Source organism: Canis aureus, chromosome 16 (assembly GCF_053574225.1).
Source record: "Canis aureus isolate CA01 chromosome 16, VMU_Caureus_v.1.0, whole genome shotgun sequence".
Classification (NCBI taxonomy): Eukaryota; Metazoa; Chordata; class Mammalia; order Carnivora; family Canidae; genus Canis; species Canis aureus.
The window spans coordinates 19,827,963-19,840,122 of NC_135626.1; the positions used below are offsets into that span (position 1 = coordinate 19,827,963).

Genomic DNA, 12,160 nt, shown 5'->3' on the forward strand with positions numbered 1-12,160 from the left:
TATTCATGAGAGACACTGAGGCAGAGACAATAGGCAGAGGGAGAAGCAGGCTCCCTGTGGGGAGCCTGATGTGGGACTCGATCCCAGAACCCCAGGATCCCAGGACCCCCAGGATCACGAGCTGAGCCAAAGGCAGATGCTTAACCACTGAGCCACCCAGGTGCCCACCACGCCACTTTTAACCCTGCCATGCAAATAACCCCCAGCCCACAAACCCAGAACCAAAGAGCATGGTAGTTGTGTGCAACCTGCTGTATCAGTGGACTCTTCTTGCTAGGTAACAAACCAGCCTCAAAACATAGTGGCTTGCAACAGAAGCCATTCATTATCTTCACATGGCAGGGTGGCAGTTCCCCTGAGGGGTCCCCTGAGCCTGGGCTCGCTCACGTAGCTGCATTCAGCTGGAGTGTCAGCTGGGCTAGAGGGCTCAAGATGGGGGCACCGATGTGTGTAGCAGGCGGTGCTGGCTTTCAGCTGGGAGACTCCTTATGGCCTCTCATCCTCCATCAACTACACTGCCTTCTTGATACAGGGTGGGGGTGGGGGTTCGGGACAAGGCTCTAAGATATCACAGGAAGAAGCTGCAAGGTCTCTTGAGACCCAAGCTTTGGGTATTTACTCAACATCACTTTGGCCACATTCTACTAGTCCAGGCAAGCCTGGACTGCTGTATGGTTTGCTTATTTAAGAATGGAAGCTCCAGCACATGACGAGATGAGCACTGGGTGTTATACTATATGTCGGCAAATTGAATTTAAATTAATAACAACAAAAAAAGAATGGAAGCTCCATGAGGGCTGGGAGCTGTGCTGCTCAGTTCACTGCTATAGCTCCAGCACTGAGAACAGGGTCTAGCACGTAGTAGGTGCTCAGTGAAGATTTGTGGAAGGAATGAATGACAGGATGCTCTTTCTACTGTGCTAGATGGAGGTAGGGATGGCCTGATTTTTGCGACTTAGGGAGCCCTGTGTTCTGGAACCAGCTCCCAACCTTTTGGCTAAGTTTCACAGCATGTTTGACAATACAAAAGCTCAATATTAAAAATGGTACCTAAGTTTAGAAAACAGAAGTTAGACCATGTACTTATAGCTGCTCACTCGTGGAGGGAGACAAAACCAGGCTCCTAAGCCTACCAGCTAAGAAGTGGACCTGAACAGACCCAGAATGACCCCACCAAGGAATAACCCCAGTGCAGTCCAGGATTGGCTGTGACTCACACAGTAGGGGGTCAGAGAGCAAAGAATGTATGAGTTATCCACTGTTCTCCTTTTAGGGTTTATTTTTTTAAGGTGCTTTTATAAAATAGACTACTTTTTAGAGCAGTTTCAAGTACACTGCTAAAGTGAGTGAGAATTCCCATGCTATTCCCTCCTCCATGCACAGCTTCCCTATCAGTATCCTGCACCAGAGTAGTACATTTTACAGTCAATGAAATGATCCACTTACAAGAATGTGGGAAATGCTCATCCTATGATGGTGAGAAAAATCAGGACACCATGAAATATACAAATGTGAAAATATGAGTCTGACTCTTAACTGTTATACATATGCGATTTCATCAAATTCACCAATTAAAAAGTTATTTCATGTGCCATCAAAAAGGGAAAAATACTAACAATTAATTATAAGACTCCAACTAATCAGTTGTCATTCTAATTTCTAATTTGTTAAAATATCAGAAATGGTGTTGGGAAAGCTGGACATCTAAAAGCAAAAGAATGAAGACAGATGCTTGCCTTATTCCACATACAAAAATTAACTCAAAATGGACAAAAGACTTAAACATAAGACCTGACTGTTATAGCTCTTAGAAAAAAAAAAAAAAATAGGGGAAAAACTCCATGACATTGAAGTTGGCAATGACTCCTCAGATAGGATACCAGAAGCACAGGCAACAAAAACAGACAAACGGGAATGACTACACCAAACTTAAAACTTCTGCACTGGGATCCCTGGGTGGCGCAGCGGTTTAGCGTCTGCCTTTGGCCCAGGGCGCGATCCTGGACACCCAGGATCGAATCCCACGTCAGGCTCCTGGTGCATGGAGCCTGCTTCTCCCTCTGCCTCTCTCTCTCTCTCTCTCTCTCTCTCTCTCTCTCTGTGACTATCATAAATAAAAAAAACAAATTAAAAAAAAAAAAAACTTCTGCACTGCAAAGGAAACAATCAATAGAGTGACAAATCAACCCACAGAATGGGAGAAACTATTAGTCAACCATATATCTGATAAGAGGTTAATATCTTAGAATATACAAAGAATATACAAAGAACTCTCACAACCCATCAAAAAATTTGGCAAAGGACTTGCTCGAATAAACATTTCTTCAAAGATACACAAATGGCCAAAAAGCATATGAAAATATGCTCAACATCACAACCAGGAAAATGCAAATCCAACCACAATGAGATATTATTGCATACTAAGATGATCACTATATAGAAAAAAAAATGATGAAATGAGCACTGGGTGTTATACTATATGCTGGCAAATTGAATTTAAATAAAATTTAAGAAAAAAGTACGGCACAGATGTGAGGAAGTTTGTTTTGTTTTTAAAGATTCTATTTATTTATTCATGAGAGACACAGAGAAAGGCAGAGACATAGGGAGGGAGAAGCAGGCTCTCTATGGAGAGCCTGATGTGGGACTTGATCCCAGGACCCCAGATCATGACCTGAGCCAAAGGCTCAACCACTGAGCCACCCAGAGCTGCTGAGCCACCAACGTGCTCCAGATTTGAGGAAATCTGAACCCTTACATACCGTTGGTGGGAATGTAATTTTGGTGTAACCACTATGGAAAATAATATGGAGGTTCCCCGAAAAAATTAAAAACAGAACAGCAATCCCTCTTCTGGGTTATGTATGTAAAAGAACTGAAGGCATATTTCCATACCCGTGTTCCCTGCAGTATAATTCACAATAGCAAAGAGGTCCAAGAAGGGAAATACGTGCTCATTGAGGAATGAATGGATTGAAAACCAGCGAGATCTTACTGAGTTTTAAAAAAATAGGAAATCACGTCATGTGACAACATGGGTGCACCTCGAGTACATTATGCAAAGTGAAATAAGCCAGTAACAAAAAGATAAATACTGTAGGACCCCCACCTATGAGAGTTCTCCTGAGCAGCCAAACTCTAAAGCAGTAAGTGGAATGGTGGTTGCCAGGGCCTGGGGAGCGGCTGAGGAAGGGGAGTCACTTCCTGTTCAGTGGGTAGAGTTTCAATAAAAGTTCCATGTGTTGCACAGCAATGTCCAGAGAGCGGACACTACGTTTCTAAATGTTCAAGATGGTAAATTTTATGTTTAGCACACGCAACAGCTTTCCTAGGTTTCCCCAAACCTCCACCAGCTATACTTTTTTAAAAGTGCTATAAAAAAGCAAGAATGACTTTGGCATTGGCGGGCTCTGTGACCCTCACCCCACGCCGGCGCTGGCCTGCAGGAGGGCTGGAGGCTGGCAGGTGGCCGCGCCCTGCCCCGGGAAGAGGCCTGTCTCCCACCTGCCTCTCCGGGAGCAGACCCCGTGGCCACAGGCCAAATGAGGTCAGAGGGACCTAATATCCTTTAAAAAAAAAATTTTTTTTTTTTAAACACAAGGTCTATAAAAACGTTCACAGCATCATAATAAGCACCCATATTCCCGGCCTTTCAGCTTCTTGCTTCTCATAGAATAGAAACCAAACTTTACCAACAAAGTCCCCTTTGCCCCTGTCCCGGGCCAGTCTCCTTTACGCGTTTCACCCCCTGCGCACGTCCTCGCCTCCAGCGGGCGGCCGGCCCCGGCCCCGGCCCCTGCCCCTGCCCCTGCCCCTGCCCCTGCCCCTGCCCCGGCCCCGCCCCCGCCGCTCTCCCCGCCGCGCCCTCCGGCTCGCAGCGCCCCTCCCTGGGCCCCGCCGCCCCGCCCCGCCCCGCCCCGCCGCGCCCCCCCTTCCTCCGCCGGGCAGCCCGGGGACCCGTCTCCGTGGGCGGCCGCGGAGCTTCCTCCCGGGCAGGGCCGCCTCGCCTACAGAGCGCCTCGGCGGAGTGTCCCGGGCCAGGGCGCGGCGCGAACGAGCCGGAAGGAGCCCGCAGGAGCCGAGGTCGCCTCCCCTCGCCCCGGAGCGCCGCCCGCTCCGCCCGCTCCGCCCGCCGCCCCCCGCGCCCCGCACGTTTCTGCGCGGCCCGGCCCGAGCCCCCGGCGCCGCCCGCCGAACCTGCGGCCGCACCGCACCGACCCGGCCCGGCTCGCGCGCGTTCGCGGCCTGGGCTCCCAGCGAAGCCCCGGCGGGCCTCTGCCCCGGTCTCCCCGGAAGGCGCGCCGCGAGTTCGGGTCCCGCTGCAGCCAGGAGGCCGGTGCCCGGCCCGCGCCCGCAGCCGCCCCAGAGCCGGGCAGAGCGGGTCCCATCGGGCGGCCCGGGGGGCGGGGCGGGGCGGGGGCGGGGGCGGCCCGGGGGGCGGGGCGGCCCGGGGGCGGGGCGGGGCGGCCCGGGAGCGGGGCGGGGCGGGGGCGGGGCGGGGCCTCGCCCTTCCCGCGCCTGCGCCGCCTACCCTCCACTGAGAGCTTCCACCGCTCGCTCGGCTGTCAGGCGCGGTGGCCAAGTGGTAAGGCGTCGGTCTCGTAAACCGAAGATCGCGGGTTCGAACCCCGTCCGTGCCTGGGGCTGGAGGTTGGGGTTTGGCGGTGGGGCGCTGCGGTCCCCACGTGCGCCGTCCCTTAACTGCGCGGTATGTTTTTACTTTTCAGCTTGTATTCGGGCGCCCTCGGTCCCTCTCCTCCCCGAGGCCGCGCAGTCGCTCGCGCAGAGCGGGCCAAGGCGCCCGGGCTCTCGGGGCCCCTCGTGTCCCCCCAGCCCCGCCCGCCCTGCCGCACCCCCCCCCCCCCCCCGGGATCCCTGTGGAGCCGCTGCGGGCCCGGGGAAGGCCCATGCTCTGATGTCTCCGGTGGGGGAGGGGGCGGCCTGGTGTCGCGGGGGTTGCGTGTCTTAGGGTGGCAGAACTTCCCAGAAAGCACGTTGGAATTTCTGGAGCGGTGTTTTCTGGTTTGCGTGTGTTCCTTGAAAGGCGAGTCCACCTGTGCCTACTGCCCGCACTGTTGCCTAGGAAGCCGGCCGCGTCGCTAGACTGACTGGTAGGCGCCTAGCCCTTCCCCGGCCCTCGTGAAATCACGGTGTGAGTCTGGTGCCTGCCTGTGTGATCCTTTCAGTCTGGCCCCCAGCTGGTTATGACACTCCCCAAGTCATCTCTAGGATAATCAGCCCAATTTAATATGACTCGATGTTGAGGGCCTCTCATTCCTGAATCATTCTAGTCTGTCCCCTTCTTTAATTGCGATCCTCAGCACTGAAGATACTTTACTCCAGAGAGAGTTTTGTGGATGGAACTTCGCCCCCCTCATTCCACATCCCATATTTCTGTTAATATGACCCCAAATCACGTTACCTTTCCAGAGGCCCCACTGCACCGTTAACGATGGGGAGCTTCAGGTGGATTGAATGTCAGCAGAGTCTCTGAGGTGATGCATGGAGTTATCAGAAGACAGGATGTGGGGCTCAGGGAGCAGGGAAATCTATTGATTTTTTTCCCTCAGGCTCCAGTAAATGGAAGAAATGCTCTTGGCTTTTGAAGGGAATGCTGAGCTAAGGATTCAGTGTTATCAGGGACTTGTTAGTAAATGCAAATTGAGACAGATTCCAGATATTCAGAAATAGGAAGAGGAAAGGTCCCAAACTATTGGATATTGCCTTGAATCTTATCCCTTCAGTTGGATTCCTGATGAGAAGAAACTGCAAGGTTAGGTATTGGGTTTCCTGTAGCAGCTGGAGCAGAGAATTTCACCCTTGCAGAGGCGGGGCGATGAACCAAGCTGAAATTAATAAAAGAGGGTTGAGGTACAGAAGATGTCAACATACAGATGTTGGAGGAAACGGGACTCCAGGGGTAAAGGACCAGAGACAAAGGTCAAGGATGCGACCCAGGTTAAGGTGGGCGAGGAAAGGAGGAGCAGTTTCAAGTACCAGGGTGAGCATGGGAGCAGAGTTCTTGTGGTTACCTTGAGAGCCCATGGGTATCTACACTCACCTGTGGTCGGTCACTGGCTTAAAGAGTGGGGTGCTGGGCAGCAAGAGATACCTGTGTTGGGTTTATGCCCTGACCTCTATTAAATCACTAACACACCCTGGACCTCAGCTTAGCTGCAACCTTCAAAAGTTGAAAGAGATGTTTCCTAAATACCTTGCGGCCTGAAATTCTGTTTCTCCCTCGGAGCCCAGACCTTGGAGAAGTCAGAGGACCTCAAGCTGTCCCGCCCATCTCTCTCATGGCTGCCAAGTGGTGACAAATAGTAGTCCCTTTCACGGTGGGGCCTGGTCATCCTGACCTCATGAGAAGGTCCATATGACCCTGGCTCCCCCACCCAGAGAGGGACAGTCAGTGCTCCCTGATGGGCAAGACGAGAGCGGCAAAGGCCCCCATTCCTATAGCCTGCCTCCTACTCTAGTTGTGACGTGCAGCCCTGAAGAGACTACTCCAGAAACGGTTCCCTTGACTGTCAGTTTTCCCTTGCTCAGACCTCCTCCCAGTTGCTCCCTCCCAGGATCTAGAACAGAACACAGGGCCTCTGGCCTTCTAGTTTGAGAGCCACGTCGGCAGGCATCCATTTGTGGGCAGCTGAAACCTCCAGGATATTTTTAAAAACATACACTACTTTAGGTCAGGCCTCTTCCTTCCTGTACATAAATATTATTATTTAACTTAAAAGCACAATTTGGCAAGTGTATCTATTTTGCCTCCTGCTGTCAGTTTGAATCCAATATTCCAGCCTAGAGAGAGGGATTTTTAAATCTTTCCTTGTACAATAAAACACAGATTCGAGAGCCACACATCAGGTTAGTGTCTTAATGAATTATAAGAAGAATACCACTCAGGTCAGAGAACTTGGCCAGGCACCCCAGAAATCTCTTTTATGTGCCCCCTGCTCTCAATCACAACCTGCCCCCACAGCCAGAAGTAATGATACTCCCTAGTTAGTGATTATTTTCTTGCATTTTTACGCATCAGCTAGTTGTACATCTTTATAGTCTATAATTTAACTTCGCTCATCTTTTTTTTTTTTTAAAGATTTTATTTTTTTACTCATGAGAGACACACAGAGAGAGGCAGAGACACAGGCAGAGGGAGAAGCAGGCTCCCTGCAGAGATCCTGATGCGGGATACGGGACTCGGGACTCGATCCCGGGACCTTGGGATCATGACCTGAGCCCCAGGCACATGCTCAACCACTGAGCCACCCAGGCATCCCCAACTTTGTTCATCTTTAAAACTGATCTTTTAAACTCTTTTTTCTTTTCAATCACTAGTATTATCTTCTTTCCCTTTCACTTCTTGCAATGTATCAGTTGAGGAATCTTGCCTGTTTGACCTGTCGGGTTTCCCATAGTCTGGGCTTTGCTAACTGGTAACGTTTGGTGCAGTTAAACAAGCTCCTCTGTCCTTGGTATGTCCTGCAGATCAACAGCGATATCCAGACACTGGATCAGAGTCAGGTTCCAGGTCTTTGGCAAAATGCAGGTATAACCCCGTGTGAGAAACCTCTGATTCCCGCAGGTAATAAGTGACTCAGCTTCTTGTCTAGGACCTCTCTGTAGTCTCACACCATGGCTGGGAGGCCCCTTAGGGCTGGGACAGTGTCTCACTTATGCCTGGGTTTTTAGCACCTGGTATAGAGGAGCCCTGGCATAAGTGGGGTCCCTGTTTGGAGGGTTGGGGACGTCTTCCCTGATGGTGATGTTGTGGCTGGGTTCTGGAGGATGAATAGGAATTCGCCAGACCACTGCAAGGTCTTGGGTATTTCTGCCCTCATTCACTCACCTTTGACACTCAAATACCATGAGCTAGGTTGAAGCTCATCAGGCAGGGGTAGGTTTTTCTTTACCTCCTGGCCCCTCTAACCTTGCACATAAAATGAAATTGCAAATTAAGAAACAAAAACAAAGTGAGAATTTATAATAAGCAAATACTAAAGGTCCACCCTCATTCTTGGGGGCAGAAGTTACAAATTTGGAATCATGGCCTGACAGGAATGAAAATGACCATCCAGTCCTCCTATTTTATAGCTATAGAAGCAGTTAAAGAGAGGGAAGTGATTCATTCAAGTTTATCCAGAAAGCTCTAGCTTTTATAATACAGACTAGGCTCTTCCACAGAATGAGCACAAATCTGTTTGGAAATGCCATCCCTGGGTGGCTCAGCGGTTTGGCGCCTGCCTTTGGCCCAGGGCGAGATCCTGGAGGCCTGGGATCGAGTCCCATGTTGGGCTCCTGGCATGGAGCCTGCTTCTCCCTCTGCCTGTGTCTCTGCCTCTCTCTCTCTCTCTGTGTCTTTCATGAATGAATAAATAAATAAAATCTTTAAAAAAAAAAAAAAAGAAATGCCATCTCCATTATTAATTGACATGTACCCAGGAGATGGCCCATCTCTTTGCCAGTCTGTGAGCCAAGCAGGTACCTTTTTTGTCTAATATTCACCCCCAGCAATAGGCAAAGCACATAGGGACAAAATAAGAGGCTTGACCAGACCACTCGGGTTATAGAGGGAGGAACACAGACAAACATGTCCAATGGTTGGAATCCACAGGAGAGTGACTAGTAGCTTTTCTAAACCAAGGGCTCTAACATGGTCCAGGCACTTACCTGCTCATGGAAAGCCTTTCAGAGAGCCCTGGCTGGGACGGCTGGGACCCTGGACCAGGAGGGCTCCTTGTGTGACCTTACTTCCCACCCTCTCCGCCTCACTCCTTAGGTCACATCCAGAGGGTATAACCCAAGCAGAGTGTCAGACCACCTGCCCCCGCCCTAACCCCCCTCATGCAGGAAAACCGAATCCAGCTTGAAGCACTGCTCTGGCATTACTGTGATATTACTACACCTGGAAAGAATTGACTCCTTTCCGGGGAATGTACTCCTCCGCTGCTGCTTGTGGGCAAGCGTTGTGCCTTCTTGAGTGACCTAGACAGATAAAGGGGCTCTTTATATGTTGGCTGGATGAATGAAAGTCAACGATTTTTTAAAAAGTCAACAACTTCTTTGGATTAGGCAAAGGAATAGGCAAGCCGGGAGAAACCACAGCGAAGATCCTGCTCCAGTTGTGTCAGTGATGACACAGAGGCCGAGAGGCAAAGAATAACTGATTGAAGGTGGCACAGGCACGAGAGACCCCAAATGTTGACAGGACCAAGTGATCCCCGGGATGGCTTCTCGGCAGTAAGGACTTTTGTGCCCAGCCTGTCTTTCTCCTGAGCCTTGGGACTCTCCCCTGTGTCCAAGCCATCTGGGCTGGGAAACAAAATGCATGTAGATTGCCATCTGAACAAACTATGCCGTGCCTTGTGTCAGAGCTCTTTCTGGCTGATGGCAGGAAGCTGGAAAGAAGCCAGCACAGTCGGGACTGGGACGTTGCATCTGATAGGCTGGATGGTCCGGAGGAGGAAGTTGAGCGGAAAGAATGCAGCACGGAGTGACCTTGGGTAAATCATTTCACCTCCGCAAGCCCAGTGTCTGTATCAGTAAATCAGTAAATATCAGTGTCTGTATCCTCTCCACCCCCACCTCCAGCCCCACCACCCCACAGCACTTTATGTGTTGTTAGGGACGTGGCAGGTGTTCATGTACAGGAGTGGAGAATCAATACCGCAACATGAAGTGATATGAAGGTATATGAAATACCTTGCGTGGTTTGGGCTTTGGAGACCACAGTCAATGTTGGCCCATCTGCCCTTGGGGGATGTGGTTCCCCTCTGAGAGTCGACTGGGGAAATCAGTAAGTATTGGAGAGAGTGCCTCTGCGGGGGCTCGGCCCTGGGGGCCCCTGCTGAGGGTTTAGGGTAGTCCAGCCCATCCAATAATAGCAAAGCTAGGTTCTCAGGGCAGTGTAGGCAGGCCTCAAAGGCATTCGGCAAATATTTACTGAGTGTGCATTATATGCCAGGCACTGGGACACAGTAACGTATGAAACAGACAGAAATTCCTACCCCTGTGGAGCCTACATTCTGGCAGGTGGAGGCAAAGATCAGCAAGGAGACACAACATGTACTTAGATGAGCAAAATATGTGGCACATCAGAGGGGAAAGGACTGAGTGAAGGGAAAAATGCTAAGTGATGGGGAAGGAGGCTGCTGTTTAAAATAGGTCAGCCAAGGAAGACCTAGGGAAGAATCTAGAACGGGGTGGGGGTGGGGAAACAAGGTCAATGTCTCCAGCTCTCTGGGATTTTGTCCTCAAGGCAGGTGGATCCCTGCCTTGGAGGGAGCCATGGAGATGGATGTGGGCAGGAGTGTCTGGGACCTTAAGAGTGTCCGTGTCACAGCACGCCCTCCCCTCCCCCACCTCCCTCAAGGGCTCCGGTTTGCTAAAGAGCCTAACTCCTAGGGGTCATTTGTGTGGAGGAGCATGCAAAAGGGGCAGAAGCCCGAGCAGGCTTGGAGAAGGCAAAGGCGACGTGAATGGCTCTGGATGTTGGGCTTCTCTGAGCTGTTTCCCTGGAGCAGCTGGTGGAAGGTACGCTGGACCCGGGAGGAACTGGGCAGAGAGGGGCTGGTCTCTGCAGTGACCCTGGCAAGTAATTTCACCTCTAGAATGTGGGCAATAATAATAATACCCACCGAGGGCCAGCGTCAGAACGTAAGGAGAAGCACAGGGTCTTGGCACCTAGAAATTTCTCACTGAGAGCTATCTCATCTTGGCACATTCTCTAAGGCGATATTTCTCAAATTGCAGGACGTCACCATGTGTGGAGCACGAAGGAAATGTTAATGGCTTGCGGGCAGCACGTTTTTTTTTAACGGAACAGAATAGGATAACAAAATTGTTTCAAGTGTGTAAAAATTGTTTCAATGAGACATTTTGTGTGTGGGTATAGATATCTCCTACCACGGGGCGTGACCGGAAATTTGGAAGCCACTGCCCTTAGATGGTGCTTCTGTAACTGGCATGCCACTGTCCCCGTTTTGGCCGTATCAGAATGCCACTTGTACTTGTATAGGCTGAGTCCTTGGCTGTGAGCTGGCTCACTTTATTTTTTGCCTCATCGTGACAACAACATTCATGACATTTACATTAAAAAAATACAGCACATTTTTTTCAACCTGAAACCATCTCACACATGAGGATAACGCTCAGGGACGCTGGTGGTCAGGAGTGTCACAGTGAAAGCACTTGTTCCAAGTACGGCTGGAGGAGCTGTGAGACTCAAGCCAGCCCCGGCCCACTGTCCAGCTTTCCCCGTCCTTGGGGTTAGCCTTCCCACCGTGCCCCCTCAAGGACAGCCCCTGTCTGCTTGTGGACTGGCTCTGGGTCTTTTTTGGGGATGGAACCCCCAGTGGAGGCCAGGGCCCAGTATCTAACTTTGTCTTGTGAGCTGTGCCAACTCCGCAGAATCTCCTTTCGAGTCTAGCTTTGATTCCATTGATGGGATTAGGTGCCCCCCATGGCCATGTGCTTTGATGTGGTCAGGGGGTAGCAGGGAGATTTCTAGCTCAGGGAGCAAATCTTAATCTTCTGCAGGCTTCTCTGGGATCAGCGCTGGGGTAAACCCATTACATCCCTGCCCTTTCATCCCCCCAGGGCACCGGCTCCTCCAGGCTCCTCCAAGCTCCGAGATCCAAGGGGTTTGTCAGATTTAGAGAGAGCAATAAAAGGGGAAGAAAAAACAGCATGAACCCCAGGCCCCCTCTAGCATGGGCAGCATCACCAGCAATGTCAGGGCATCTTCCTCTTTCTTCCCTTCTAATCCTAGGCTCCCACAAAATGAGGATTACAGACGCTTGGGGCCGGCTCAGGCTGCCCCAGCACTGGGTGCCTCTGCCAGTGCCTGGCCGCCATCTGCCCTCCGTCCTTCCTAGAGCCACTCTCTCCTGGGAGGACCTGCTCCCGCACATCTGTCTGCCTCGTCCTGGCATCTTCCCTGCGTGTGGGGGGGAGCCCGTTAATTGAGCAGATAAACCAGTCAACTTCCACCGCCGTGAGGTTTTAAGCCATGTTTTGGGTTGGTGAAGCCAGAAAGGAGAAGATAGGAACGTAGCCAATATCCATATCAGACCACAAACAGGTATGTCTTCTTATTTTCCTTAGATGAGACCCCAAGGCTCCATCTGAAGCGAGGCAGGGGCATTCAATCTCAGCAGTG

General features: G+C 51.1%; 1 non-coding gene across 1 annotated transcript; it reads left to right on the forward strand.

Annotated features, from left to right (window-relative positions):
- Positions 1 to 4,568: 4,568 nt before the first annotated feature.
- On the forward strand, positions 4,569 to 4,640 carry TRNAT-CGU (transfer RNA threonine (anticodon CGU)). The gene has a single exon. It is a non-coding gene; the product is annotated as a tRNA-Thr (tRNA).
- Positions 4,641 to 12,160: the final 7,520 nt, after the last annotated feature.